This window comes from Phlebotomus papatasi, chromosome 3, assembly GCF_024763615.1.
Source record: "Phlebotomus papatasi isolate M1 chromosome 3, Ppap_2.1, whole genome shotgun sequence".
NCBI lineage: Eukaryota > Metazoa > Arthropoda > Insecta > Diptera > Psychodidae > Phlebotomus > Phlebotomus papatasi.
In genome coordinates this window covers 74672862-74699070 of record NC_077224.1, presented here as the reverse complement: position 1 = coordinate 74699070, position 26209 = coordinate 74672862, and the positions used below count along the sequence as shown (strand labels likewise).

At 34.0% G+C, this 26209-nt stretch overlaps 1 long non-coding RNA gene across 2 annotated transcripts in view; it reads left to right on the top strand.

Moving 5' to 3' along the window:
- Positions 1 to 26209, top strand: part of LOC129807351 (uncharacterized) — a 46195-nt gene that overhangs the window by 3683 nt on the left and 16303 nt on the right. The window contains exons 1-2 of one of the 2 annotated variants that reach the window (XR_008752270.1): positions 4026 to 8517; positions 19963 to 20161. This is a non-coding gene — a long non-coding RNA (uncharacterized LOC129807351). Of the gene's footprint in view, positions 1 to 4025; positions 8518 to 19962; positions 20162 to 26209 lie in introns of those variants that run through there. The other variant, XR_008752271.1, reaches the window with a different exon arrangement.

Below are 26209 nucleotides of genomic sequence, written 5' to 3'. Positions count from 1 at the left end.
CATTTGAACTTAATATCCAATCTTAAGTTTGACTTTTTCCAAGATTTTTTACAAAAATCTTACTTGAGAGATTGAAAAAGCTAAGTGTATCGTTCCTTGAAAATTTTTCGGGAGATAAAATGTAAGATTTAATTTGGTCTAAACAATTATCTCAATTTAATGTTTGAATAAAAAAATATTTCTTAATTAATATAAATATGGAATAAACATCGAATTCAAAATATGTGATGGCCAAAACTTCTTAAATGACAAGGGATCAACTTGTTTAAGTTTGTTCCTTGTTTCACAAAACTAAGAAGGATAAATCTATTTGTGCCCCTTTACTGCTTAGTTACTTTTTAAAAGCAGTAAAATCTCAAAATCTCAAATAACTGAGTTAGATCCTTGTAATTCCAAGAAGCGAATGACTAATCCATAGGTCTGAAGCTTGTATAAGTTAAGAAAAAGAGTCCAGGTAACATAGTCATATTCTATGAAAAACATTTAGAATGATACTTTAACGCATTTATTCGAAATCAAGAGTAAGGGCCCACCCGAATAGACTCTGCTAATCTTAATATTTATTCTGTTAAATTTGAAAGTAAAGTTATCCTAAACTGTAGTACATTAAGGGCTTCAGAACATCGTTTACAAGTCTTTTTTATAAGTTTCCTTTACCGTAGATACGGTAACTATGGAGCCTTACTTTCCATAAGATTTTTTTTAATTCGAGAATTTAAGGATGATTTTTAAACCATCCCTAAGGACCTTGACAGACCTGAGGATTAGTCGAGAGACGGCTTAGCGTAGAAATAATGCTTGAAATGCATTTGTCATTTTCCACTAATTCGTCTCATAGCTTAACCCTTTAACGACGAGACAGTTTTCACTGACCGAAAATTAGCAATAAAAATAAAACCGATAAACAAAACTTGTGAAGTGTTTTACGTCTTTGCAAAGCCAACAGAGTCTGATTTGGTGTATTTTTTGTCTCTATGAAGGATAAGGACAAAACTAGCTAAAAAATTTAAATAATTTTTCTGACGATACCAATAACAGATAATTTTCACTCGAATGAAAAATATAATGTTTGAACATTGTAGTTTCTTATTCCAAAACGGTTTTACTTAAAAAAAAAATTGGAAGTATAAAAAATAATTAAAATAAATTTTCTATATGAGAATTTAAAAATTCCTCATTTTCGAGCTTAAAAATTTACTATTTAGCAAATAGCTGAAGACTTGCAAAAAATATCTTAGATTCCTTCAACCTTCTACTTTACAATTATGTACAAACATCAGAAAAAAAATAACTTCAGGTAGTCAGGAAAAATTATTTTCTTTATGGGACGCAGGTGTTTTAATTGTCCTTAAGGGGTTAAGTCGTAAGTGTGTCTAGGCGTCTAGAGCATAAGTCCCCATGTGGTCTCTAAACCATCCTTAAGTGCTTGAATTAAAGAAAAGCTTACGAAAGGAAGAGTGCAAAGTTACTTTCATCCACGGTATCTAATTCTTTACTGCTAAACGTTACAGATTTCGTTTCTATGATTCTGACATCAACAAATATAATAGAAAAGTTTAAATTTCAAAATTTTGAAATTTGTTTTGAACAGAATCATGTTCTTCATCATACCATTTAAGCTTCTATCTCAGAACGTTTTTTTATGGAACATCTGTAAATGACATTTAAACTATGCCGCATTATCTAATACAAAACCATTCCATTTTGTAAGGATCCGACTTATACTAAACAGGGATACTTATTCAGACTTTGAATATTAGACAGTCTTCAGACTAGAGGTTTAGCCCAGTTCCCGAGGGTCTCAAAACCTGAAACATCAACCGATTTTGTTGTTTTTTTTTTCAAAATGCAATGGGTCATTTGCCCTTAATAATTCTATTCTAAATCAATATTTTCCAAAAAATCTTGACTGATAAGATATTAGAGAAGTTAAGCCATATGACAATGTCTTAGGTCTGAAGCCCGTCCTTGGGTTGAGTATTAAGAGGGAAATGGTAGATCAAATTTAAAAAAAATCATTGTTATTTCCTGTTCTTAGAAATACAAGATCTTAGGGTGTTTGGCTCAGCCTCTAGCTTGAAAACTGTAGTAATAAATGTTATATTCATCCATAAAAGCGAAACCGTTTTTCCAATTCTTTATTTTATTATAACGAACACTAATTTCAGAGAATTTTCCAATCAATCCCTCAATTTCTTAAGTAATCCCATTTTCTATTACCCTCATTGGATTTGTTATAAACGTTCTAAACAACATAACATATTCACCTGTATTCTAAATTGAAATCTAATATTTATTATCAAATATTTGTATATTTGTTGATCTTCTGTTCAAAATAGATATTTTTGTTCAATGCTCTAGGCAAAATTGTTATAAATTATAATTCGATGTCCTATACTAAATTGTAGTTTTAATTCTATTGAGGACTAAATAATTGAGAACGGTATATTTCACGATCGATCGAAACAATTCGGTTTGAAACGGTGAGCAGTGAATTTTTCGTCAACTGAAATGTATCTCTTTATGTCACTATCCATTCTTTATAAGCGATATCTCAAAAACCAAATAACCAATTTTCCAACCGGTGACTTCAATATTGCCAGATTAGCATTATTCCGAAAAATTTTGTGGATATTAACTTATAAGATCATGGAATCATCAAAAAATTAAATATAGTGTCAATAACATAGGAGAACTGTCCCGAATTTCAGACGGATTGTAATTTCGGCCGCTTCTTTTGTTTCTAAAATGTCCATTAATTTTTAGTTTTTGCATACTCTAAAATAGGTTATACAATGCCAAAAAAGACATTGAGGCTATTTACACCGTCGCATTAGATTGGGATTGAACTGTTCCAAAATCGGATTTCAGATAATTAAGTCTTAATCTAAGGCAGTAATCTAAACGATTTCTTTGATGTCATTTAGATTGTCGTATTAGATTCTTACTGAGTTGTCCCAAAAACCGATTAACTCTTTCGCGTCTTTAGGGTCATATATGACCCGGGGAAAAATTTTTCTTTTTGGCTATTTACATTAATTGAAATCTAACTGGAGTCTTGAGAAAATGAGCCAAGAATCTTACATCCTTCTATTATGATGTCGTGCACGAACAGATAGATTTCAATTAATGTAAATACCCAAAAAAACTTTTTTCCCAGAGTCATGACATTTCCCTAAAGACGCGAAAGAGTTAATGGCCTCATTGAAAAATATCTCTGCGACGAGCTATTAGAATTTAGAATCAAGGTGAAAGTATACCTAAAGCTATGTCTATATTCTTATTAATTTTAAAATATATTAAGAATAATCTTAGAGAAAACAAAGACGATGAACTGCTTACAAGGTTCCTAGCAATATTCCTTAAAAAAGTAATAAAAATTTCAATTTGTATTAAAAATAGGCATTGATAAATGAGCAGTAAAAAGTTAAAATTGAGCAGTAACAAATAAAAACTTGAAACAGTGATATAATCGTCCAAATTTTGGCAAAGGGAAAATAAAGGGCTTTTCATTCTATTTGCAATAATTTTGATTGGTTAATATACAAACTAGACCCATTTTTGTAAAGATTTAAGTTTCCTACTGACCATAATTAAATATTTTACTTTACTGCATATTTCGTTTATTTTACTGCTTGTTTGTTTTTTTTTGTGCCTTAAAAATAGTATATTTCAAACTTAAAACTTAGCCGCTTGTAACTTTGCCGAAATTTGGTACAGTTACATTAACTTTTCTTTATATTATCTTGATCTTATAAGAATTGAAAAGAACATAAAGATTATTTTAATTTTTAATTTAATAAACAATGTAATGTAAAAAAAATAAAATTTAGTAATAATGGGGGAATTTAGGGGAAGTGGCAAACCTTTGAATTTGAGCACCTTTAAAACTGAGCTTTCTTTGTATGTTTAAAAGGAATTGAGGTTTATCCCCGTATAATTGGTGTTTCCCGATCCTGCGACTAAAAATCCTATTAATTTCTATTAAGGAAATAGTTTTCTCATTAAAATTTTTTATATTGTTTAAGTTTTCTAATATTTATCTTATTTTAAATATAAGAAACTTCCTGTGTAAGTAAAAGGGTTAGTGTTGCTATCATCCTAGCAACAAAGTGAATTTTGGTGTTACATTCCTTAAATATTCCAAAAATTATATAGGGTAAATGTGCCAAATTTCGGCATAGTTGCATGCAAGCGCCAAAGTCTCGAGTTTGAAATGTAATATTTTAAATTCAAATTGATTTTTTTTATTCTTTCTTCTTAAAGACTGTTGCTTGGAACCTTGTAGAAAATTTATGGTCTTTATTTACTTTAAAATCATTCTTAATACATTTTAAAACGAATAAAAATGTAGACATAGCTTTGGTGGCCTATTTCGGCCACCTTCATTTTCATAGTTCTTGCGCTTCGGGAAATTTTTCAAGGTCTTTTTCACGTCATCTCGTTTGTCGAAGCTACATTTTTTTGTTATTCTTTTGTAATGTACGTAATATCTCTAGAGTACGTAAAATCTAAAAGTTCATGGAAATTCGAGGAACAAAAAAGGTGGCCGGAATTGCAAGCTGGCCGGAATTTGGCACACTTACCCTAAGTATTTATTTTAGGTTTTCTATTTTCTCTCAGTGTAAAAATCAGTTTATTCTTGATTCCAAAAATATTTTATCTCAACGTTTTCAATGTACTATCAGCTTCTAAATCCAATTGCAATAGCTGTGTCGCAACTTCTTAATTCTCTTTTTTTTCGGCAAGAAAATCCCGCAATACAACTGATATTTCAAAAATTCAGGTTAAGTTCATTTTTTTCCACACTAGTGCACAATCTGAACTCTTTTCTGTGCTCTCTATTTTCCGTTTGTTTCACTTCAAATTGATAAATCCACAAATAAAACTTACTGAACAAATTTTAACTGTCTTTCGACATCTTTCAAGAGGTGGTTTGTCTAGTTTTTTTTTTGGGTGGTTTGCAACGGGCGAAAGGAAAAGAACCTTGATTGCTGAATTAGATCTTTTTGTGGTAGCAAGAAGTCATTTTTGAAATGTACTTTTTCCCACGAAAATTTAACATTGTTTTCCGTCAATGATTCATAAAAATATTTTTATACATATGGACTCACGGGGCCACGAATTTTGCATGTGATCAATTGGGGATATTCACCATCAATTGATTTTTTTTGTCTAAGTGCGTGCTGGTGATTCGTAACCGTCAATGCAAGAAGTATGATGTCATCAATCAAATATCCTGGTCCACCATGATTTACACAATCAGCATTTCTCTCTTTTTTCAATTAAATCCCACTTTTTGTTGTGGTTTGAAGTGATGTGCCCTCATAGTTTGGCATCAATTTTATTATTTATTAAATTAGTAAGAATAGTAATCTTTCTCGGGTTTTACGATGATTGAGCCTCGTGACTTCGATCAAAAGACCTGCACTAAGCTTGGAATTGACACTCAGATGAGGCAAAAGAGAAAGAATTACTGAGAATTCTTATTCCCTCTTCTAATTTATTTTATTTTTAGGGAAAATTACAAGTCAAGATATTCCCTCGATGCAATAACAATACGATCATCATGTCACAATGATTAATACTTCCTGCATTGTTTACTTCATTATTGACATGGTGTCATAAATGTCTTGAAGGGCCTTTTTTTTTTACTTTGTTCCTTTTTGGTCTCACAATATGCCTTCTTTTGCATATATAGATTTTTATTTCTTACCACTAAAATATGTTATATCATATTAACCCCAGGCCATAAAAAACACCCGTGCGTCGGTGAGGGAAAACATAGTGAATAAACATGAATCAAAAAGTATATATATGGGGATTCAATATAAGGAACCCATCATTATCCATGGAGGGCATTAAACCCTTTTTTTTACCCTTACTCTCCCTCGCTCAACCACAATTTATATTTCGGGTAAAAATTATTAATTTCACGTTACAATTAGAATGAAAAGTACAGTCAAGGTAAACAACCCTCTTGTTTGAGAGTTTTTCTTCAACAGAATTGCCGTGTCATATGAATATTGTATATCAAAAATACCATGGTACGTCTTTCAAATGTCTCTTTGGAGACTTTGTGGGAAAAGGTAGAAAGTTTATATAAGTTCTTCCGGTGAATTTTGAAGAAATACTCTGATGGATCACAAAGAGGCAGAGGCCACGTCTTTGGTCGCCAAAAACGTGTAATTTAATTTAGGATGATCGTAAGCACAAAAAAAAGAGAAGAGACTTCTTTTAAACCCTCCCCACTGTGTGCATTCACGCACTTCATTAACACGGGAAAAAGTGGAACAGAGGGACCAAAGAGGAAGAACAACCAGGGGAGATTGACGTGGATCTTGTGTCCAAATGAAGAAGAAAAAAAAAACTTTTTTTTTTAAATGATAGTACTACCTCAATTTTGAGGCATTCAGTCTGTCTGGCGTCTGGAATTATCGCATTCGACATAGGGGTAAGGGTATATACGGTTTTTTTTTTGCACACAGCAGACTTGCAAACTCCTGAATCGCCCTTCATTTTCGCGCGTAATGGGTGCATTACACTCTCTCAAACCCCCATTTTCTGACAACCAAATACACACAACATCACCCTCAGTCCAAAGTTCATTTGAGTCTCCTACGCAGTAATTGAGCACCCATACCTTACCCAACCAGAAAATGCTCCCCACCTCCCAAAAAAAAAAAAAAAAATAGGGAGAAAAAAAAACGCCGCAGTGATGACTGGAGGGAACGACCCGACTTGGAGGGTTGACGCAAGTTTGGCGAGTGTTCGACCCCTCGTGAACGCAACGGAGACAGAGGTGGTCGGGGTGGAGATAGACTGTTACGGGGTTCAGCCGTCGCGACGTCGCAATCCCTAACCTACCCTATTTCACGGGTGTGATGCCCCAAAATATCTCCTCTCCTTGCTAGCTCGCACCAATACAGGCACACAAAAACTCCGGGATGCTGGGATACTATCCAGTTCGAAAAACGGAGGAAGAGGGGGGGGATTATATCGACAAGTCTGGGTAGCAACCAATACCTTCCGCATTACTAATACCATGGCAAAGAAGTAGACGTAATTTTTTTTTCCAACTTTGACGACCGCCAAAAGGTCAACGACAAACCTGTTTCAAGATGTCCCACTAGACCTAGGTTTTCTAGTACCAATCCCAACCCCTACCGATAGAAATATTCATTAGATCCGGGGAAAACCAATATCCTCCAGGTTCGTCGCCCTCGGGACTCGTCCCAATTTACTCTTACATCCACATTTTCTACACTGTTGAATGGTGGGTCCGTAAAATTGCGCATGAGTCACTACGGCTGCGAAGAGGGGGCAGGCGAGGTCTATGTACAAGAATAATATAAAAGCAAATCTCATATGTGTTTTATGGGTAGATTCAGCGAAAATGGCAATGAGATTTTGCTAAAGAACACACATACAAGGTCTTATGAGTCTAGACGCAAAACCCTGCGTCCGTCCTCATTCCTGGCCCGACGTCGTCCATCAAACCCTACCCCACCAGACGCAGTGGGGTAGCCCGAATGTATATACGGGAGTGAGTACGAAAGTTCTTCTTGCGGATGATGATGATGATGGGTAGGAAAAGCATTGACGGATGTGCGCGAGTGAGAGAGATTGGGTATTGGGAAAGGGTAGGGTATACCCCAAGCGCATTGGCACGCAAGCGCTAAACTACCATTGGGATTTTCCTCTCCTTCACACACATTTGCAAACAATTTCAACGAGAAAAAAAGAATACTGTGGGGTATATAGGAGAGTTCAAACATGCCTGAAGAATTCAAGGCATTCTCTCTCTGGGTATCCCATCTCACTCTGGATCATGGGGTTCTGTAGGGGGGCAGAGAAACCTGAAGATGTGTCAGACTGAAAGAGATGTGATACTTTTGTCTCACAAACATTATTCCCCTCTCTTGTGTATATTGTGGCTGTATTATCGCAATATAGCGCCCCCCAAAATGATGATTAGAGTCAGTAAGCGCGGTGCTGTTGCTCGGTTGATGCGGCGGTGGAGAAAATTTTCCCAACAGCGTACTACTGAATACAAACGTATTGGGTGATGCCTCAACAAAGATTCTATTTCACCATTTAGTCTCTCCCTGACTCACAATCTGACAGCAACGCATCGGAGAGGACCATTCCTGGATTCTTTTTTTCTTTTTTTTTTTTTATAAATTTCAAAAAGCACTTTCAAGACAACTCCACCATTTTCTCCAGTTGCCATTCAACGGCTACCAGTGCTTCAAATCGGTTCTTACAAATTATTCCTCCTCATTACCAAAAGTTAAGCTGTGAAGTGATTTTGCAATGTGTAGTGACTACCTATGAGATAAACTCATGAGTGTGCCGTGTTGTAGTTGGGATATGTGAGTAGTGTATGGAATTCAGAATGACCAAGACGGTATTTTTGAAAATTTACTGCATAACTCTGGGTTGACGTCAGCACGACGTTGGAGCAAAGCACATATGGTTGAGCTTATTTGCTTCTTTTGCTCTCACAAAAATGCGGTGGGTTGAACGTTTTTTTTTCCATCACATTTATAATTTTTAAATATATTTCAAAAAGTTTTATATTTATTCATCATTTCTACACTAACGATTTTTTTGTTGCACATACACTCACCATTCCCCATTCAAAATTTCTCAATCTAAATGGGATGTTTCTTTTTTTTTTGGGTGAATCAACTTGTTCTTCATCGCAATTAAAATCAGTCTTGGAAATTTCACGCCTACAATCTTTTCCCCTTTTTTATTTTTCTAATTGGAAATTTATGTGAATGCGATTAAAATTTACACCAAAAAAAAAATGAATGGAATTAGATATTTTTGTCGTGCAGATTGGTAGAATGTGTCACTTCCTCGCAATTTCTTTCACTGATGAATCACTTCCTTATTTTACTTGACTCATTGTCTCGAGAAATTCTCTTGACTCATCAGTTCTTGGAGTACAAGCGATAAACAGTACAAAAATCATTGACTATTGCATGAGATTTTTACACAATTTTCGTTGATATTACTTGTAATTCTTTTTAGTAGGAAACACTGAAAAAAAGTTAGAAAATATCTGTTTGAAATAGCCCTCAATATTGACTTACACAAAGGTTATTTTTGTGTAGAATTTTAAAATCGTGTAACATCTAAAATCTTTGGAAAAAGAACCTTACAATTTGACAAGAGAAGCGTGACTTTTGTGTGGAAAGGGGACGTAACAAATTACAAACTTTTTACACAGAAATTTATTACACTTGAAAAAATTATTTAAACAATTTTTTGTGTATTTTAGTATAGTTACAGTGCAACTCTAATAACGTGAATAAATTTCATATCAGCAAGTTTTATGCAAGTCACAATTGTATAATGAAAGTGCTACAAATTTTCATGAAAAGGTCCTAGAATTAAGTTAAAAATAATGAAAAGCTACACTAAAACGCACTTTTGACCAAAATTGTTTAAATCATAAAACCACAAGAGTTCAAAAACCTGAATTAGTGTAAATAATGCGGTTTTACACTAGTAAAGTGTTTACACTACCTATTTACACTATTTATATCGAATGAATTAGTTATGGAATTTTAAATTTTCTCTACGTCCATCGTCGTCTTTACGGACTTTTTTAACCTCCGAGGCCAATAGATATAATTCCTTCATTATTTTATTTATTTTTTAATTTGTGTGTACAAATTGGTTTTTTTTTTTTAAATTATTACATTAAAAAAAATCAATATAATTTAAGATTTCACAGCAGGGGTATGACATCTATGTTTACCATAGTTTCTCAATGTAAAAAAAAATGTTTGAGTTCATTATCTGTTTCTGCAATATGGTTGGATGAATTAGCTAAACGTACACTGCGATTAATTTTTTTCCTCGTAAATTTAACACTTTAGGTATAAAAATATATTAACATTTTTTATGTCAATTTTACACCTTCTTAAGGGTAAAATTAACATGGAAGAGGGTAACTTTAACCCCCAATACACCTAAAAAGCATAATATTTACACCGATTTCTGATCAATACTGTAGGGTTAAATAAACATTTTCAGAATGTTATTTGAACTTTTTCCGATTTCTCTCAGTATACCAATAGAAAATAAAGTCAAATTAATTTTGAGAAGTTAGCCAGAAACGTTGAATTGTTTTGGGAACGGAGAGGTCCGTGGGGCAATCGGTAAGAGCGTTCGGCTGGGCGGTGTAATCCCCAATTCGACTGTCACAATTGTGAATTCGAATCCCGCCCGGTGCAAATGACTGAAGTATCTGAATGAATATTTTACAAGAAACATTGTAAACCGGACAATACATTTGTAAACTGAACAATGTACAGAATGTACAGAATGGCAGAAATAGCCTAGTACATCAAAATAAATATAAATAAGTGTTTTGAAAATATTATATTCCGTGAATTGTGTACGTAAGTAAAAAAAAAACGAATACTGCAATCAGGTGCATGACATTTCCTGCTTCCCATATGTTTCTAGCGAGCCGAAAAAACTTTTGAGTTTATTAGCTATTTTCTGTCATTGTAGAATGAAATAGCAAATAATCCTAATGCAAAATAAAATCCAATTTAATAACGACGGAGCAACCGAAAATCCCAAATTAGCAACCTACGTAGTTTCGGAGATATCTCGTGAAACGTGTATGAAAACAGGGTAAAAATTACACTAAAACCGGTCGCATTGTTCAGAGCTAATGTCACCCCCTGACTGTAATCATGGATACATTTTTTTAGAGTTATTGCCAGCCCCTTGTTATACAGTACGAATCCAAAAGCATAACTGATTTATAATCTTAAAACTATTGAAAAATGTTGTAAAATTCCCAGATAATTGTCGTACTTTTAAATTATTTCTTCTTGGTTAAGAACATTAACTGCAGAAATATGAGTATAAGAAGCAAATGTGTAGACACTACTAGAGTCGCACTGTTTATTTTATGGTACGCTTTTGTCAATAGGGGAAGGCTTTTACGCTTCGCACTGACTCAGGCTTCGAGCACTTCATATTTTTTCCATGTTCCTTTAATGGATCTGACTTTAATGAATAGCTAGTTTTAAGTCACACATTTCCTTACAAAAATATATATTAGATTATGCCGCTTGAAGCTGCCCCACCCTCCCTCGACTTTAACTCGACTGACAGAAAAGTCGACTTTTATTTTATTTGTTTACAATTTTATATTTAAATGTAAGGCTTTTTAATTTTCTTTTAATAGAAAAATAAAGCTAGATAAATTCTCTGCATATACATATGACCGAAATTGTTACATAGTCAAAGAAAAATGCAGTAGTAAAGTATAGAAAACGAAAATGGCGTAAAGTGCTACTTAAAACTTTATTATTTTAAAATGTTCTAACGAATACCTTTCTGTCTTTCACTCTTTACTTGAGTGCAATAATTCTTTTTTTTGATAATTTTAAAGGATTTTGACATTAAGACGGTGTTGGTTTGCAAAAAAAGATCCAAGTGTTGAGCAATTTCCTCTTTTCTAAACTAAAACTAAGTGTACGTTTTCACATCATAAACATAGGCATTCATTCATATGTGAAAAAGAGGCTTAAGTAGAAAAGATCACGCAAAAGAAGAATCCATTGAACCCTTTCGGGAAGTAAGAAAAATTAAAAAAAAGATAAAGAAAAATAAAACACCGTGTAGATAGATTCCTTCTTCACCTATCTACCGGATATTTTATCTCTTTTCCACTACTTTAGCAGACATAGAATACAAAATATTTGGATAAATGGAACGCGCAAACTGTATTTTAAGATGCATTCTTTAATCACACAAGATATATGTCTTTAGGCTTGTCTGGTGATTTACCAAAAACAAAAAATGCCTCTCAGAAGATTCCAGAAATTTCTCAATGCAAAACTACGTTCAATTTGAAATATTGCGCGACAAACATAAAAAAAAAGAAAGATTATTGCGTCGTGACTGGATGTAGCGCGTGAAAGCTTTTCCACCTTCCACCCACCCGAAGTGGCATGAATGGCTTTGGAAAAAGCTTGTGGCTAGTTGACGTCATTCGGTGGAATAACACACCATTTAGTCAATTACCTCTCTCTCATGCTATTCTCGCACTCTCTTTCTCTCTTTTACCACCCAAAAAAAATTCTATTTAACAATTTTCTCGAGAATTTCACCAACATTGAGGGATTTTCACTGCGGTCACCCACAACTGATACTCATACTTATTCACTATGTAGTGGATTACATATATTGCGGCAGGAAAATAAAGCTTTTGTATGCCATGGAGGCCAAGGGGGCGGAATTTCCCAATGTTACAAGAAAATATAAGACTGCCTCACTTATCACTCAAACACATAGAATTCCCCTTGATAAGGCATGATCTGCATCAGGAAGATGTGTGGGCATGGAGTTTTAGAATGATAAATCACTCACTGATGAGAAAGCACAGCTATTGTAATTTAATTAGTAATTTTGTGAGGGCGTTTTTTTTTTCAAATAAAATTTCAATTTCATGATGAAAGTATGCTTGAATTCTTGTATTTTTTACTCGTTGTCAATGGGGAAAATAAATTCTTGAAATATTTCAACTAAATAAACCATTGAACTTTTTTCAGTATCCGTTAGGTGGCGTTATCATTAAAATTTTTAAAATTTAAATTTTAACAGTACTTCGTTAAGATTTACAATTTTACTGACGATGTATAGAGGAAATCGTACTATCTTCGAACATCTTAAACTTCGGACTACTCAATTTTCGTTTTTAGGTAATAAGAGGACCTGTAGGGGTATTCTGTAACAATATGACAATGCCATGATATGACAAATTTAAAACTTTAAGTGGTAAATGCTGAAGAAATAATCAAAAATCCCTCTCATATCAGTTACTAAAACCTTCATAGTGCTGCTTGCAATAACAATTTGATGATCTCTGGGATTTAAGTTTATCTTACTCTCGAATATGCCATTAAAATTTGTCATATGAACAATATGACAATGTCGTATGGCAAATTTTCATGGCAAATTCGTAAGAAGGACAACATCAAATCCAGTGAAAATTAAATGGGCATTGCTAGGAGCTTCATGAAGTTCTTAGTAATTGATATGACTCTGATTTTTGATTACCTTTTCCAAATTTACCACATAAACGTTTTTAAATTTGTCATATGACGTTGTCATACTGTTACAGAATATCCCTTCTGGATTAGCTATTCGATTATAATATTATAAAGGATAAAATTCATTAAAAACGTGTTAAAAAAGCTCGTTCAAAGCTTAAGTCGTCCGAAAGTAGCATGCTTTCCCCTAAGCTTTCTTGTCCTTCTTTTTGAAAGTTTAATGACCATCTTACATATAAGATTAATACTTTCTGAAGTGCGATAATGCCAAAAATAGATAGAAAGTGTTTTATCTTGCCTCTCTCTCGTTTTTCACTCGAAACATGGAAAATTGCTCGATTTGCCTGTAATACGATTCAGAAAGCTACTAATACGAATCAGAAAACAATTAATACGATTCAGAAAACATTTAATACGAACAGTAATATCTTACTTATCGTATTACTCCACTAGAGTGTACTCTTTCTGACACACGTGATTTTCCTTTTGAAATTTTGCATACTATACACCTCTCTTTCCGTTTTTTCTTCCTCTTAGTATTAATCTTATATGTGACACCGCAGTAACATTTGTAAAACTGCTACTTATTACAATAAACTTCTTTCTTCCATTATCCACTAAACGGTCTTAGGACCTAATGTCCTTTCCGTAGAAAAAGCCGTGAAAATTTATTTTATACTACTAAATGTGAACATATATTTCAATAGTATGTAGAGACCATAAAGTTTAGCCATTTGGCTTAACTACTCTAGTTCCTAAGCTAGTTTCACTGAACGTTAACTTAGTTTTGTGAAAAATCTCACTGATTGCATACTTTTCAAAAATTGAGGGCCTTTGTGAATTAAATTAAACTCTAGGTCTAAAAACCGTATTAGGATGAATCATTCTTAAGACTATACCTACCAAGACTCGTCCAATTTACAGGTTTAAAAACTTTTTAAAATTAACACATTTAAAAAAAACGGTACAATGTTGCTTTCAAACTTTATGAAATCTTAAAATATGCTTTTAATATATTTTTCAGTGTTTGAATTTTAAATTTTTTCATCTTTCCCATGAAAAATTTGTTAAGTATCCTACCCTACAACAGTCTGTCATTTGACCGAGCGCGCTAGAAAAAAAGAAACGATCAAAAACGGTCGATAGGTTTAATGTTAAAGATTTAACTCTATCGCGTCTTTAGGGTCATATATGACCCGGGGAAAAAAGTTTCTTTTTGGCTATTTACATTAATTGAAAGCTAACTGAAGTCTTGAGAAAATGAGCCAAGAATCTTACATCCTTCTATTATGATGTCGTGCACGAACAGATAGATTTCAATTAATGTAAATACCCAAAAAAAAACTTTTTTCCCCGAGTCATGACATTACCCTAAAGACGCGAAAGAGTTAAGAGCTTCAATTTTTATTAATATTGTCTTTCAAATAATTTTACTGTAATTTTTATGACAAGCATTCTTGTGCATTCTTTTTGGAAACATCCGAAGCAGCAATTTTTCTCTTTATTGTTTTGTGCATTTCATTAATCAAAGCATTATAGAACCAAAATTCTTATAACCCACTTATAGCTATAATTTGATGAAGAACTGGTGTGATAGCCAGTGGATTTAAAGTCATTTCACAAAGAAAAACATTTCTTCAATCTTGCCCAGAGTTACACAAAATACCGATCCTCTTAAAGTACAAAATACTAGTTTAGTTGACCATTGAGGAAGGTCCATATCCAGGACCGAAAGCTCTGGGCAAAATTGAAGAAGTGTTTTTCTTTGTGAAGTGACTTCAAATCTACTGGATATCACCGGAGATTCTTCTATATTTACATATAAAGTGGTTTAAGGGGCCTAATTGTTTCTATAATAATTTAATCACAAAATTCCCATTATAAGTCGTTTAAAGGTGCATTAAAAATTTGTCAAAGTCTTGGATCTATAAGGTGGATATTTTGCTTTTTGGGATAGTATTTTGATATACCGCTGCATGCTTAAACGTCCCAATTTTCTTTAATATCCACTAGATTTATTCAAAATTGTAAATTTTCCAAATTTATCTTCACTCTTCTAACAATCTTAACTACTACTGGAATGCCCATCACTAGCTTTCTTATGGTTCTTTTCGGTAACATTAGTTTTTTTTTAACGTGTCTAATACTGTATTTTTCGGAAATCCGTTAGGTGGTGTAATCCTTAAATTTAAATTTAATGAATACTGTAATAAGAATCACTATTCTCAAAAGACTACAATCTTTATCGCAATTTTTGTAGAATTTCACATCACCCAGAGACAGTCTATGGTGTATTTGAGTTACCTAGTGAAAACAATTACCATTTGACGTCAATATCAAAGTAGAAATTAACATGGAAAATTAATTGTTCCATGGTGATACTCTTTTAAGTATAGAGAGATGAAAAATGTTGCAATTTCACGGCAAACTCCTGAGAGACTTAAAAGTTTTCGGAAAATTAATCATACACCAGCAATATGATACCAATAAATTGCAAATGTTGCAATTATTCACTCTGGAATTCGCTGAAAAATTGACAACATCATTTGCGTCATTCACTGAGCTGTTTCTGTGACTTCAAGTGCCACATAACGAGAATTGTCGCGACAAATTCCACTTTCAATGAAAGCGATGAAAATTATCAGATTGCTCGAACTGAACAAATGGTAATCTACTTTGAGAAACATAAAGTTCAAATAAATGGTTGAAGAATTTTTATAAGGAATGCTTTTCTTCTATTTCAAAACAAAAAGTATCGTTTTAGTGTTGTATATATAGAATTCAACACAAATATAAAAGGATTATGATTCTTTGGAAAAATTTAATGTTGGAGTGCATATTTCAGGAGAGAAAGCCATTAGAATGTATTTAAAATTATTTGAAAGCGATGTGTTCAATCAAACTGTTATGGCTGAAACATAATGGCGTTACTGCCAAACGTTTTTGAAACAGGACATGATATTTTTAAAATTTTATCAAAATTCTCAAGAGCCAAAACCTAGAATATATCGAAATTTCGAAGAGCCAAAATTTTAAAGTGGTCAAAAGGGGCCGAAACGGGTCGAAATCCCGGAAAAACAGGATTCAAAATCAGCAAAACAGCAAAATCGCAAAGATCCATAATGGATCGATGTTTCAAGTAGCCAAAATTTATAAGGGGCAAAATCTCAAGAATCCCAAGCCAAGATTCAGAAGTGATCAAAATCCCGAAGAGTCAAAGTATGGAACAGATCGAAATGCCGAAGAGTCAAAATTTAAAAGGGATCAAAATCCTGAAAAGCGAAAAATTCCATATGGATAGATACCCCGAAGATCCAATATCTAGAATGAATCGATATGCAAAAGATCCTAAATTTAAAAGAGTTGAAAGTCCCGAAAATCCAAGATACAAAATGTGTTGAAAATCCGAAAAGTCAAAATTCCGTATTGAGCCCAAACGTAAGTAGATTTTGATTCTGCAATAGTGTCTTGGATAAAGGGTAAATGCAACTTTATTTGCACAAAGTCATTGATGTTCGAAAAATTCAAATCCAATTTCGAATTTTATACTAAATTTTCGAACAACATGGGGAAAATTTATCAAATATCACACTAAGAAGCTGGCAAAAGAGTTACTCAGTGCATATAGAGTGATTAAATAATGGGGCAAGAAGAGTAAGCTTCTTTGTTCTTTTTTTTTCCTCACAAAAATGTGAAGACCGATACGTTTTGACACTTGAGCACTTAAATATTCGAACAGGATGTTCCTCAGCCACCTTGCGGAATTATCAAGAAGTAAGAAAGTCTCTTTTTTGGATCTTCAAATAGATTTTCGAATTTTTCAAAATCTACTTGTGGATTTAAAGATGGATCGTTATTCCGAAAAACCATAATTTAGAAGGGGTCAAAATCCAGCAAAACCAAAATTCAAAATGAGTCCTAAACCCGGATGGTCAAAACCGTGAGTGAGTCGAAATCCCGCTGAGCCAATATTCACAATCTTTCCGTACAGAAGTAGATCTTGAAAAATTCGAAAATCTATTTGAAGATCCAAAAAGAGACTTTGTTACTTCTTGATAATTCCGCAACGTGGCCGAGATACATCCTGTTCGAATTTCTAAGTGCTCAAGTGTCAAAATGTGATAGTCTTCACATTGTTGTGAGGAAAAAAACTGTATAACAACGATTACTGTTCTTGTCCCATTATGTAATCACTCCATAATCACTGAGTAACTCTTTTGCCAGCTTTTTAGTGTGATATTTGGTAAATTTTAACCACCTTGTTCGAAAATTTAGTATGAAAATTCAAACGAAATTAGTTGAAAGTTGAACTTTTTGCTGCGATAATCGATTGAAAAATTACTTCGAAAATCGAATTGATTCTATTACACGCGATAATCGTGGCAATTTTAATCAGTCAGTTGAATGAAGTTTATACCATTTTGTTGCTTCATTTTATTACTGTTATAGTAATTATTACTACTATTTCTTGTACGTAGGCCATTACCGAGAATTTAATTTTACTAGTTTTGCAATCTAAATGATTCCTTTTCAATTGAAAGTTGATTTTTTTAGTGGTTTGTAATTCGAAATTTCAACTAGTTCAATTCAACTAATGGAATTCAACCTGCCAATTTCATCTCGATTTTCTGTGTACATAAGCAGTCAAAATCTCAAAGAGATAAATCCATAATGGACTAATGGTAATGATCCAGTATCGGTCTGAATCATTCGGAAGAGCTAAAATCACGAAAGGGTCAACCAATTCGGGATTTTAGCTCTTCGATATTTTGGCTTTTGAGATTTTGACAGGGAGCCGCTATAAGTCATCTTCAGACTATTCCTTAAGTCTGCGTAAACTTTAAGCTTTTGAGGGCCTAGTGGGTTATCAACGATCCACAAAGAAAATTTTATTTTCTGACTGAAGATTCTTTTTCCTCTAAAGAGTCAGAATAAATTATTTTTTTTAGGTCACCGGAAAGCCTCTGTGGCCTATAGGGTTAACATTGAGAAAAGTCCGAAAAAGTTAAAATAACATTCCGGAAATGTTAATTTTACCCTGCAGTATTGATCTAAAATCGGTGTAAATATTACACTTTTTAGGTGTATTGGGGGTTAAAGCTACCCTTTTTCATGTTAATTTTGCCCTTAAAAAGGTGTAAAATTAACATTAAAAAATGTTGATATATTTTTACACCTAAAAGTGTTAAAGTTATGAGGAAAAAAAGTTAATCGTAGTCTCTTTTTTTATCAGTGAAGGCAAGGGGTCAGTTTTTGAATTTATCTCAGAATCGAAAGATTACATAAAATCTCTGCTCTTTGGAATTAGAGAAATAGTAGAGTCACATACGCTAACAACTGAAGACGACAAAAAATTCCCAACCATAGCAATATCCGGAAGTTTGTTGTCGCGTCAATTGACTGTAAAATGACGAATTTAGTTGGATTTCGCGATAAAGATGTGTGTGGTCTTTATCATGAGAATATTTTTTTTTCTTTTGAAGCGTACGTGTTGCAATAAAAATACTTGTGATTTCACAGTAAAACGGGGACGGATTGAGTGATCACGAAAAATGTTGTCCTAAAATCGCTAATCGCAAAAATCAACTGTTTCGCAACGTTCCTAAGTAATTCTTTGGAACGTCCAAATTTTCATGGACGCGCCACGGAAATTGGGTTTGGGAAGGTGTAAGAGGGGGGGGGGGAGAGTGAGGAGTGAAAAAAAGGGGAGGTTGAATGAAATTAAAGCTCAAAAGGTGTCTCAGTCGCATTAGCTTTGGTATGGTGCTCATTGGACCTCGTCAAAAAGTGGAAGAAGAAATATTACTGAGATATAAAAGTCGGGTAAGCGCGCAAAATCTACCACACAAGTACATAAGGCTCTAGAACTAAGAGAATTATTAAATTAAATAAGGTGTATAAGAGGCCAACAAATACACACATTAGACAGCAAATAATGAAATGAATAAAAAAAAAGAGAGGCAAAAAAGACGAAAGAAAATATCATGTAATTAATAAATGAATATCAAGACATGCGATCTGTGGTGGAATTGTGTCTGATGATCGCGCGCGTCAGAAAGTAGATTGAACTGAAAAGTTCAACATTGATCACTTCATTTCTCTTGGGAGATCCCTCATCAGATCGCGATCGAGCCAATTAATTGCACTTCCTTTTCCCTTTCATTGTACAACAACCCAACTGCATGACAAAACTGGATATTCCTGATACATTCACTCCTTGGTTTGTGCTTCCCAAGAACTCCTTCTTAAGCTGTCGCAGAGACAAAACGTTCGTCACAATGAAGACATTAAAATTCTCAGTGGAATATTAATTAATATTCCAGACAAATACACAATTAAAAACATCCAAAGCAAATGTGGTTAGAAAGACGTATGATGAAGCCATATAATGTTTGGTTCTTTTTGTTGCTTATGCCTTCCGTCTCTGCTTATAACTCTTTACACCAATTACAACATTGTTGCAAATGTACCTGTTGGAGACCTCTTCGTTTTTGGCTCCATTAAAAACTAATTTAAAATTTTTACCCCCTTTTCTCGCTGTTTTGCAACCAATTGTCTCAATTCGACCTCGTAAACACGGATGAGTCGGTTTTACTTATTAATTTTTCGGAGAAAACAATGCCTAAGGTTTGATTATCCATAAAACTTTTCTTAGAAAGAAAATAGCCAAGATAAGAAAATACTGAACTTATTTATTGTTACTTAACATCGTGTCACCTACTTTCTATCCCCACAAATGCCATATACAAAAAAAAACTAATGGAAAACGGACTCAATATCAATTTCTTGGTATTGAAATGCGACGTATTTATGTGAATGGCTTTTTTTCCCAACAAAACAATGAAAAATATTCTCTCTGTCCTTCCAGATAATTTCCATGGTAATCATTTTGCAACTGACATTGGCTAAATCACCTCATTGTGCTGCAGAATGAGGGCAAAGAATTAAAATTTTGGAGAGGAAGGGGACATCTTTAGAGGATATGATAGGATGCTCCTGTCTCAACCTGATTGGATTACCTACAATTGAATATCCTCTACGGATTCATCTCAAACAACAATTTCCAGGTAATTTTATTTCTACTGGCAATGACATTTTCCAATGAATGGTGCGTAGTACCTTGTGGTTTTTATTTTTCAATTGCAATCAAGTGCATTTGTGACACACAGTGAGGAAAAAAAGGCACAAAGTCGCGATAAAAATTCTGTCACAAGGCGAAGTTAATGAGTTATTGAACATTTCGGATATGGTAGTAAACCGCTTTAAATCGTTTTCAGAAATTTTTGAGATTTTTCTTCAGAGAAATGTATATTAGACTCTTACTCCTAAGAAATCAGTTGCAAATACTTGTTTTTTTTTTACAAATTTGAAGGAAAATTTCGAAAAAAGTGACAAACGTTTGGAGATATTCCAATAGTGTCTTGGATGAAAGATAAATGGAAATCTATTTGCACAAAAAGTCGTTGAAGTTCGAAGAATTCAAATTCAATTTCGAATTTTCATACTAAATTTTCGAACAAGATGGGGAAAATTTATCAAATATCACACTAAAAAGCTCGCAAAAGAGTTACTTAGTGATTATGGAGTGATTGAGTAATGGGACAAGAACAGTAAACGTTGTTCTGTTTTATTCCTCACAACAATATGAAGACCGTCACATTTTGACACTTGAGCACTTCGAAATTCGAACAGGATGTACCTCATCCACCTTGCGGAATTATCAAGAAGTAAGAAAGTGTCTTTTTTGGATCTTCAAATAGATTTTCGAATTTTTCAAGATCTACTTCTGTACGGAAAGAATTTCGAGATATTAGGAAACTGGTCTAAACCTCTACTATACATAAAGCTTGGCCATTTGGCTTAGATTCATTACTTTCTTATAAGACAATATTTTTGTGAAAATTTTGACTTTGGATTGAACATTAATGGAAAATGATTTATTGGATAAAAAACACGAAAATTGCTTGTTTAGAATTTGTAGATCATTTGACACTGGGATATGCCTTCGAGTGAGAAACTCACATAAAACTTTGAGGAAGTTATACACGGTGATGACCTTTATACTTTCTTCTCTTTTATTCTCTCATACAACGTTTCGGAGGCAAATTTCCTCCTTCCTCAGGTACGGAAAATTCGGGAAAAAAATGTCACAATTCTTTGTTACCACAATTTGCACTACAGACGTCTCCAGTAACTCTTCCATTCGCTTTCCCACTAAGAATCCCACCACCAAGAATTTTTTCCGAATTTTCCGTAGCTAAGGAAGGAGAAAATTTGCCTCCGAAACGGCCATCACCGTTTATAACTTCCTCAAACTATTTCCTTAACCGAAAACACGCTTAAAACTCTCATAAAACTTGTACAATCTAAATTTTTACGGTTATAAAATTTTGTACCATCGAGATGAAGCATTGTTTTCTCAAAATATTGCTCAGAATTTCTTGACTGATAACAGATATAAGAATGAAACATATTTTAGGATATAATGAACGGTTTTCGGTCAATTGTGAATTGCGGTAAATTGGCGGGGCTTAGGCTGAGCTAAATAGGAATCTACGTTACACTGTCTTCTGGATGAGTTTAGTCCAGTTTCCGAAAGTCTCAAAATCCTAAATAAGGACAAATTTTATTTTGTTTTCAGAGTCTAATATCTTTAATATTCAATTCTACGTCAATTTTTTTGCAGTAGATATTGACTGATAAGAAATTTGAAAAGTTAAGCCTTAGGTTCGAAGTCTGTATTACCGGAGCGTAATGCCCTAGGTAGACTTATGACTTAAGTCGAGAGATGGCTTAGTGGGAAACTACTCGAAATGTAGATTAATCATTATTTTTCGCTAAGCAGTCTTTTGGCATATGGACACACATACGGCAAACTCCGGCTTTATCCTAACTTGTAAACAGTCGTTCTCGGTCATCTAAATTGAAATTTTCAACTATAGGGAAGTATAGGCAGTTCCGGCTTAAGTGAAAACGGATTGAAAGAATTTGCTACTGTTGGGAGCTCATTTACAAAAAAAAAATTGAAATGCTCCTAAACGTATGCAAATGTTTTTTACGTGGTAACTTTGAAGCCCATTTCTTATGAACTATTCGCGTTGAAAATAGGCTAAAAAGCGTCAAAAATGTTCTGCATACATCACGGCGTTTCCGTAACTTATTCCAAAGACCTCTCCTGTGGATATGCACTTTTTCTAAGTCACCGAAGAGAATTCGTGGACTTTTTTCTGTCTTGAAAATTTCTTTGTATTGGTTAACCCGGAGGCAGCCAAAATCCCGAAAACCAAAATTCCGAACGCAAATTCCGAATGTGCCAAATTTCCGAAAGCCAAAATCCCAAATTCCAAATATTCAAAATCCTGAAAGGGATGAAATTATATGGAGGATAATGTGCAGAATAGTTTTCCAAGACACAGAAAACTTCCCTTTGCCTCCAGCAAGAGCGTATGCAATCGTGGGAGCAGCTATGGCACTATTAAGAATACGGGATTTTGGCTTTCGGGATTTTGGATTTGGACTACTAGATTTTGACCGGGACCCGGTTAACCAACTACAAGTAAGCAAGACCTCTCGCTACTAGCCCATGGGCCAGTGACATAAGCGGATGCTCTGATATAACACTCTTCTAGACAGCGTAAAATCTCCAAATCAATCCTAAGTAAAGGCAAGGAACAGTCGCCCTAATCGATGTTTCTTCGTTTTCCCTTAAGCTTCAAATATCTTAGGCCTGTAAACCTTACACTTGTCGACTACCAAACCCGATGGGCATATTCTTTTTAGCATTCTTTGATACTACCATTTCATCCTTGGAAAATGGCCTGTCCCTGTGTTGTATCACGGCACTACCATTTCCCTCTGTCTTGAACACATAACGGAGAGTAATACGGGTTTCAGACTGACGGTTTAGCACAGTTCCCGAAGGAGTCTAAATCCTGAATAATAAGTAATTTAAGTTACTTTTCAAGATCAAGTCAATCATTTGCTTTTGTTAAGCCATATTACTAAATCTTAGGTCTGAAGACTATATAAGGTTTGTCACCTTTGATTCATGTTAGGATGATGGGGAAGAGACAGACGACAGAATGATTGGTCTCCGATTGATCGGACTCAAACACAGTCTCGTCCTAGACCCCTTTCTGATCTTTTAAAAGACTCTAGAAACGGTTACAGATATCGGTTTTGTTTATTCAGTAACCCCCCATTTCCACTTATTTTCCTTGATTCAGTTCCTCAAATAATTACAAATTTATGTAACATTTGCTAATAAATCTAAATCTATAGGGCCTCAGTCTGAAGTCTTTCAATATACCTATCCCAGTTTTATCGGGAAAATGGGCCGGAAACGTGAAATTTGTCATGTTTGCACAATATTAACTGAAAACACCGGTGCCACTTTTTTCTCTTGTCCCTTATCACTCTGTCTCGACTACAAGACACCAGAACTTCATGTATAACCCCGAAACATGTGTTAGTTTTGGATTTTTTTTCTTCTGAACTTCTTGAAATTGCGACAATTGGGTGGGATATTTAAGCCTGAATTTTATTTCTTGCGCCACGACTCACAATTATTTCGATGTCCACGATGACTCAGCTCCTATAAATAATAAGCCATTCTCTTCTTCTTGGCCACCTTATAAAAGAAGGCGAAAGAAGAAATGTGAAGGAGAAACAGAAAGACAGAGAGAGAGATATAGAGGCAAAGTTGTTCTGTGAACAATGCTGGTGGTTCGCTTGATTTGCCGTCTTCAAGTTCACACGCGGATTTTGCTATTTTGCAAGGATTACCAGTTTTTCACTTGGAGGTTCAACTGAGGTCATTCATTTGGTTTTGCCAATACAATTACACTATATACACTACTACTTTTTTTTATCAGTGTAATTCTGCAGTGTTAATCCTTCTTTCACAGCTCTCCGCGCCAAAATGAACATGTTTTCTTCAAACTATATTTGTATAAGACATTGATTCTAATCAGTGCTAATTTCTCTCATGTATCTTCTACTCGTTTTCCATGTTATTTATTATTTTGTTGAAAACTTGGTAACATCATTTCAGTTCACCTTTTTATACTCTTACACCAGCTCAATTTTCCTAAAATCTTTTGCAGTGTTCACTGAGAAAAAGTTCGGGTACATGATCAACAATTTTTACCATTCGAGTTACACTTGATTAGGTGTTAAAAATTGTATCTTTTAGAATAAATTTTACACCAATTCATTTGTAGATGTTTTTTTACACAGGGTAAATTACCTCTTCCAGGTTAATGACTGCACGTTTTAGGACTATTCATTTAGAAGACAAGTGTAATTTTCACTCTTTTTTGGGGTAATGGTTAACCTGAAGAAAGCTAGTTTTAAGCAGGCGTTTTTAAAATAACTTTTAATAATAATTTCAATACAGAAACTTTACTGTACTGTAGTGAACTTAGTTATTTACCTAACCTAGTGATTTGGATTTAAAGGTAGTTTGGTAATCTGAGTTTGGTCATACTGACAAATTATCGAATAAGCAGGGTTCATTCCAATACTTACTCATGGCAATGATATTAAAGTTGCCACAGAAGATTTCGGAATCGAATCCAAACAACTTTCTAGAATACTGAAGTATAATGAAGTACGGAAGCCTAACCTAGACTTCTCAAGCCCACGGCCCTATTAGGGCAAAGTGGTCGAAAAGATACTGTCTATAGAGGGTTCTTAGCTCGAAGACCTTAATTAATACCTAGGTCTAAAGATTACCCAAGGCGCTCCTGGTAATGTACTGGACAAACTTACGACTTAAGCTGAGAGACGGCTTAATATAATTATATTTAAAATAATTTGTAGACTATATTCTCAACTGTTCGCCACTAAGTCTGTCTAGGGCATAAGATCTGTGTGGTCGGTATTAATACCTTGATTTTACAATATGCATAAATGGAGAACGAATGAAGTTGTTTCATGTGTTTAATGTTTTTTTTTATGAATATTATACAATACAGCTTAATTCAGACTTTAAGTAGGGCCTACCGCTCAAATGGAATCTAGGAGCAAAGTGTCATTAAAAACCGGTAACTCAATTAGAAATTATCGAACTTCGGAACACTTCTTAGAGGTTCCGAGACCCTTCAATAGAATCTCGACGTGCCCGAATTGTTTGAAAAATATGCTTTTCTTTAAGCTTAGGTTAAGTGTACCAAATTTTAAATTTTAAATGTATTGCCTAGGAAGATTGAAAATAGTTTATCGTCTTTGTGTTGTGCTACTACTTAAGGAAGGCTACTTAAGGATGAAATTACGGATTATACCACTTTTGGACCATGATTTAGGGGGAGTCGAACTATGTAGGAGTACCCTGATGGCTCCAAGTCGCTATCTCTAAACGTTTGGTCTCTATTCCTATTATTGTCCGAAAAGGTAGTCGGACAAACATTATGTCGAGAACTCGAACTTGTAGGTACACTGAGAAAAAAAGAGGGTGCGATTAACTTTTTTTCCACGTAACTTTAACACTTTTTAGGTGTAAAAATATATCAACATTTTTTAATGTTAATTTTACACCTTTTAAAGGGTAAAATTAACATGAAAAAGGATAACTTTTACCCTCAATACACCTAAAAAGGGTAATATTTACACCGTTTCCGGATCAATAATGCGGGGTAAAATTAACATTTCCGGAATGTTATTTTAACTTTTTCGGATTTCTCTCGGTGAGAGAATCAAAGTAAAGCTAACTGTTTTGACAATTTGAATCGATTTATGTAAATTAAGATGAACAAAGATAGCTTTAATGACCTCTTCGGATTATCTCGTTACCACTGCGACAAATCAACTAATTTAAAAAGAAATGTTATTTAAATTTTTTTCTCAGTGTGAAAGATGGTCCAGAAATTTCTTTTCTGTATCACTTCCTTCGTGCAATTTAGCCAAACACATTAATTGAGTGAGAAATTGCAGAAACATTGTAACATACATGATATGCTTCAATTGAAGTCCAAGGTGTTGAACATTAGCCTTTCCAACCAAGTTGAGAGGTATAGGAGCAAATAAAGAAATAAAAAGAAATAGAATATATTGTACGTTATACATTCAAAGTCCAATTGCAAAATTATTGTGCACTGGTGTACAGTCCAAGTCTA